Source organism: Pinus tabuliformis, chromosome 5_2 (genome assembly GCF_031772625.1).
Source record: "Pinus tabuliformis cultivar Carrire ecotype Pingquan chromosome 5_2, CPIR1, whole genome shotgun sequence".
In the NCBI taxonomy this organism is placed as follows: Eukaryota; Viridiplantae; Streptophyta; class Pinopsida; order Pinales; family Pinaceae; genus Pinus; species Pinus tabuliformis.
In genome coordinates, this window is record NC_142306.1 from 984,297,160 (window position 1) to 984,302,919 (window position 5,760).

Consider the following 5,760-nt stretch of genomic DNA (forward strand, 5'->3'; position numbering starts at 1 on the left):
GTTTGTCATTCTACTCACAAGGAAATGTCTTATCTTCTTCGCGCAATGCGATATTTTCTTAAGGAGTATAATACATGAGTTTTAATTGAATCTTTTGAATTTTTTACTAAGAGTCCCCACTTACCTAGTGTTATTGCTAATGCTAAGTAAGGAGGGGGGTTGTTGGTGGCCACAACAATTGGCGGTTCACTTGGAAGAACCAGTTATCTCTGTTTTCCTATTGAATTTTTCAAACTTCCAAAACAGAAAAATTTTCAGAAAATTAAACTTTGTTATGGACAGATAGAGTACATTATGCTTTAAACTGTCAATGATATTTTGTTTCAACCTCTTTTCATTCTAATTATTTGCTTCCTTAGGCTAGTTCTTGTATTTACATCAGCCATTACTTGGTCTTGTAAAGATAAAATAAAGTCTCCTCTGTAAACCAGTTTTAAATATGCTCATTTGTCGTAGGTAGAGCCTCTGCTGCCAGCAGGCATTTATAGCCTCAACAGGGTTATCTGTTACCCAGCAATGATCCTGTATCCTACTTAGAGTGACCTACATCTTTCAAAGAAAAATCCATATTTACACTTATTGCTTTGATTTTCTTTTTATTCTTAAAGAACAATGTCTTAGTTTGGTAGCCAAATTATGACACAGTCACTCACTTGATTCATAACTTTGCTGAACAAGCTGGCTCGTGATGAGACCCCTTGTCTTTTGATTGCAACAATCTTGAGTCATTGCCCTGTTGTGGTAGACAGTATTGCCAAAGTCAGCAAGTTATGATATCTGTGATTATGATAAGTCGGCTCGTGATAAGACCTCTTATTCCTCAAGATATAGTGTATCATTGGATTATCCCTCTGAAAGCTGCGATTTTCCTTTAGCAAGGAGGAAGTCATTATTTCCTTAAGATAGCTCTCGACGACAATAATAGAGTTTTTGGAAACAACTGTTCTACAGAAAATCTTCATTTTGTTATTGATACCTTTCATTGTGCTGATATAAAACAATTTTTTCACCAAAGGTTGCTTTCATCAAATTCCTTGAAGTTGAAACTCGTATCATATCTAGGCTAAAGTTTTTAACTGTATCTGTCAATAATAAAGACCAATTTTTCAAAAGATTTGCTATTTATACAAGCAAAAAACTCAAAATCTGAAAGAGAATTGGTGTCTTTTTGGTAAATACCTAATGTAACCACTCACAACTGGTTTTATTATGAAAAGAAAATTATTCTACAAAAATAGAAGAATAATCTTCTATGGAAAATATTTCTTGAGAATTTGTCCGTTAACAGGCAAAGGATCCCTCCTACCTGCTAAATCCTGTAACACAAATGTTGATGGACCTATGACTTCAACAATGGAAAAGGGCCAAGCCACATCCTTTGAAATTTTGTATGTTTGCCCTTTTCCTTATGAGCCTTATCCCACTTTAAAACTAAATCTCCCATCTGAAAATCTTTTTGGTCATTATGTTTGAATCAAAAGAGGATTTTACTAGCGCTTGATGATGAGCATGTGTTTTCTTAGCTTGTTCTCGTTGTTATTCTAATTTAATTATTTCCATTTGTCTCAGCTGTAAGGAGGAAGTGGGTACTTCATCAATGTATTGTACTAAAGATAAAGAGGGAATGGCTAAGTGAGTTGGAAGAACCACTTCTTTCCCATAAACTAAATTAAAGGGAGAAGTGTCGATTGAAGCTTTTTGCGTTATCCTATCTGCCCATAAAGCATATACCAAAGCTTTGTGCCAATTCTTTTGATTCTGGTCAACTGTTCTTTTAATAATCCTGATTAGGTTTTTATTTGTTGACTCAGCTAACCCATTACCTTGCGGATAGTAATTGGCCGAATATTTAAGTTTGAATCCTCTTTTAAGTGCAAAATCAGTCATTGCATTTCCAGAAAAGTATGATGCATTTTCAAACATTAAAGCAGATGGCAATCCAAACCTAGTGATTATAAATTGATCTATGAACTCAATAATATTTTCAGAATTAGCTGTCTTGAGCGGAACTGCTTCTACCCATTTTGTGAAATAATCTGTTGCCGTGAGGATGTATCTATGCTGCTTAGAAGAGTGAGGAACAATCTCACCTATTATGTCCAAGCCCCACTGATTGAAAGGTTGCTTGATGTTTACCGGCTGTAGTGGCAGGGATGGCTTCTTTTGTCTCCCAGCAGTAGTTTGGCAGACTTTACATCTTCTCACGTAACTGTGCAAGTCTTTGAACATCGTGGGCCAATAATATCCTGCGCATAAGATTTTATGTGCAGTAGCATCTCCAACATAGTGTCCGCCTGCTAGCCCATCGTGGAGTTCCTGCAAAACTTTTTCAGCTTCAGTTTTTTCAAGACACCTAAGAAGAACATAATCATAATTTTTCTGAAAAGAATATCATTTATGAGCTGATATTGTTTAGCTTTCAATCTTAGAGCTCTTTTCTTAGTATGATCAAGGTGTGAAGGAGCATACTCGTTCTTAAGACAATAAATGATATCAGCATATAATGATTCTGCATCGTTTAGGCTTACCTCACCCATTTGTACCTCTTCAAATGGAGTTTCAGAAATTTGCGATGCTCCGGCCAGCATTTTGCAGAAGCCTTGACCTCTTACAATGTTTGCTGGTTTGATCTCAAGGTCGTATTCCTGTAAGGCAGTAACCCAATTGGCCCTTTTCTCACCCACATCCTTCTGTACTAGAAGATTCCTTACCGCTGGAAATGGTACTATGATCTTAGTATGGGTTTTAAGTAAGAAAGGTCTGAAGTACTTGACCGCTTTGAAAACAGCATAAGCATGTTTCTCCACGTCTGAATAATTGAGTTCAACACCTTGTAAATTTGAGCTAAAAAACGCAATTGGAGCTTCCGCTTTTTCTTGATTCGCTTGAGTTAGTATCGCGGCATATGATTTATCTGAGGCAAATGTGTATAAAATAAAAGATTATGAAAAATTCGGGGTTGCTAAAGATGGAGCATTAATAATGGCTTGCTTGATTAGGTTGAATGCTTCATGTTCATCTTGACCCCATTTAAAATTTGAATTCTTTTTAATCATGGTCTGCAAAGGAGACACAATTCACGAAAAATCTGGAACGAATCTCTTTACAAAATTGATTTGACCAAGGAAAGATTGCATGGCTTTTTTGTTATGAGATAGGGATATCTCAGAAATTCTTTGATTCTGTCGGGATCAATGTGAATACCGGACTTTGACACTATGAATCCTAGAAGTTTCCCTTCACTTAATGCGAAAAAAGATTTCTTTGGGTTAAGTGAAATTCCATACCTTAAACACCGTTGAAAGATTTGTTTCAGGTCTTTGAGATGGTCGCTTCACTTCTTGGAGTACACTGTTATATCATCCAAATAAATTACTACAGATTTATTGACCAAACCTTTGAATGTGATGTCCATGGCTCTCTGAAAAGTAGCACCAGCATTAATCAAACCAAATGGCATCTTCCGATATGCATATGTACCCCATTTAGTTCTGAATGTGGTTTTCAACTGATCATCAGGATGTACCAACACTTGATTGTACCCTGAAAATCCATCCAAGAAAGACATTAGTTCTGAGCCCGCCACTGCCTGCAGTATTTGCTCCATAGGTGGAAGAGGAAAATTATCTTTTTGACAGGCTTTGTTAAGGTTCCGAAAGTCAATGAAAATCCTAATGTCTCCATTTTCTTCCTAACGGGTACCATATTGGAGACCCATTTGGAATGTCTGATGGGAAAGATTATCCTGGCTTTCAGTAACTTGTTGAGCTCAGTTTTTTTATCTGATTTTCTAAATTGGGGTGGATCTTTCTCAGTTTTTGTTGGACAGGTTTTTCGTTATCGATCATGGGAATAGTATGTTGGATGATAGAAGTGTCGTATGTTTTCAGCTCATCATAATTCCAGGCAAAAACATTTTTATATTGTCTCAAAAGATGAATATACGCTAGTTTCTCTTCAGGGGCTAGGTCGAGGCCTAGATTAATGTTTTGTGGTTTAGTATCGGTCCCTAGGTTTACTAATTCGTAGTTCAAGGTTGAACTGTAGAGTTTTGAATTGGTAGACCTCTTAAACCGATCTTTCAAATCGTATAAGTCTTCTAACTTAACCACCGACTTCGGTATAGCATTATTAGTGCTATTTTGTTGCAATTGTCGATCGTGCTGGTCTTCGTCAATTATTTGATTGGAGTAGGATCCTTCAGATGTGAGGAAATTTACGATATCTGGATCATCATTGAATACTCTCCAATTTGTGATGTTGTCAGGAATGGACGGTCTAAAGATTAATTCTATTGAGAATCTATCTGGACTAAAATCTTCGGAGGGAATAAGCTTAGAAGCTACGTTAGCCAAAAGGTCTGCACTAGCATTTTGGAGTCTGGGGATTGAAGAAATATTAAACGCTATGAAATGCTCAGTCAGATCTTGTACTAAAGATTGATAGTGTTTTAAGTGACCTGATAAACAATGTATAGTGTTACATACCTGCTTAACCACAATCTCAGAGTCTCCAAAGACTTGAAGATACTTGACTTCTAACCCGATTGCTTTGTACAGACCTTGAACCAAAGCCTCGTATTATGCTGTATTGTTTGTGCAATCAAATTCGAGTCTGCATGTGAGCATGACCTTTTCTCCTTCTGGTCTAATCAGAACGCATCCTGCTCCTGCTCCTTCGTTAGATCTAGAGCCATCAAAAAATAATTTCCAAAACAAAGATGTATTTACAGGTTTATCTAAAAAATTAATACATTTCGAACTATCAGTTTGAGAAAAATTTTCAACTTGGGACAAAACTTAATTTTCTAAATAAGGTGATGCATGAGCATTGAAATTGCCGAGGAAAGAATCTACCAAGTAATTGTCAATGATACTGCTGTTATATGCTACCGGTTCATTTTCTCCCTCTAACTCCGTTACTATGTACTTCTGGTGTAGCTCTCGTTCAACTTTTATTTGATTCGGTTTACCGTTGTAGGGCAGCCACATGTGCGACCAATCAGTTGCGAAGTATCCATGGAGTTTCTCTGACCAATCCCTGCTAAGGATTAATCCATAGAATTATGGGATGTCAGCAACTAGAATGTAAATAACCTGACATACCTTCGGGTTGGATGACAATCTTATGGTTACTTGATTTAGTTTGCCGATCACTTCGACTTGAGATCGATCGAGATGAACTATGCGCACTGCGGATTTCTGTGGTTGAACATTTAATTTGGCACATATAGATTTGGGTAAAATATTCGATGAAGCACCAAAATCTACCAAACAATTGTGCACATTTTTATTGAAGATTTCATAAGTGAGGAGAAACGGGGGAGTGTGGGATCTTGATCTTCCTCCAATCAAGGTGATGTCATTTGGATCGATCTTACTGATTGCGTTCGTTGGAGGTCTTCCCATGTTGTGGGAAGCTTGAGAAAGTACAGCGGCATGCAAAGGTGCAACTGGCACGGCATGTAATTCTTTCATCATTATCTTCTGTTGATGTTTCAACTTGCTCAGTTCGTAAAGGGTGATATTAGCCCTAGTCTTTTTCATGTCATCAATAATATTGTACTCCATTTCATCCGACACTATCAGTGTTTTTGATGGAGTCGTTTCATCTGCTTGGACTGGGCTAGTTTGAGTCGCTTTGGATGTCGTTTTCTTTGTTGCGACTTTATCCTTCGTTGCAGAGCTTGCGCTCTTCTGTTTAGGGGTAGTTTGGGGAGGATCAAGCTGATTTTTACTTCATGTGCTAACTAGAAATACT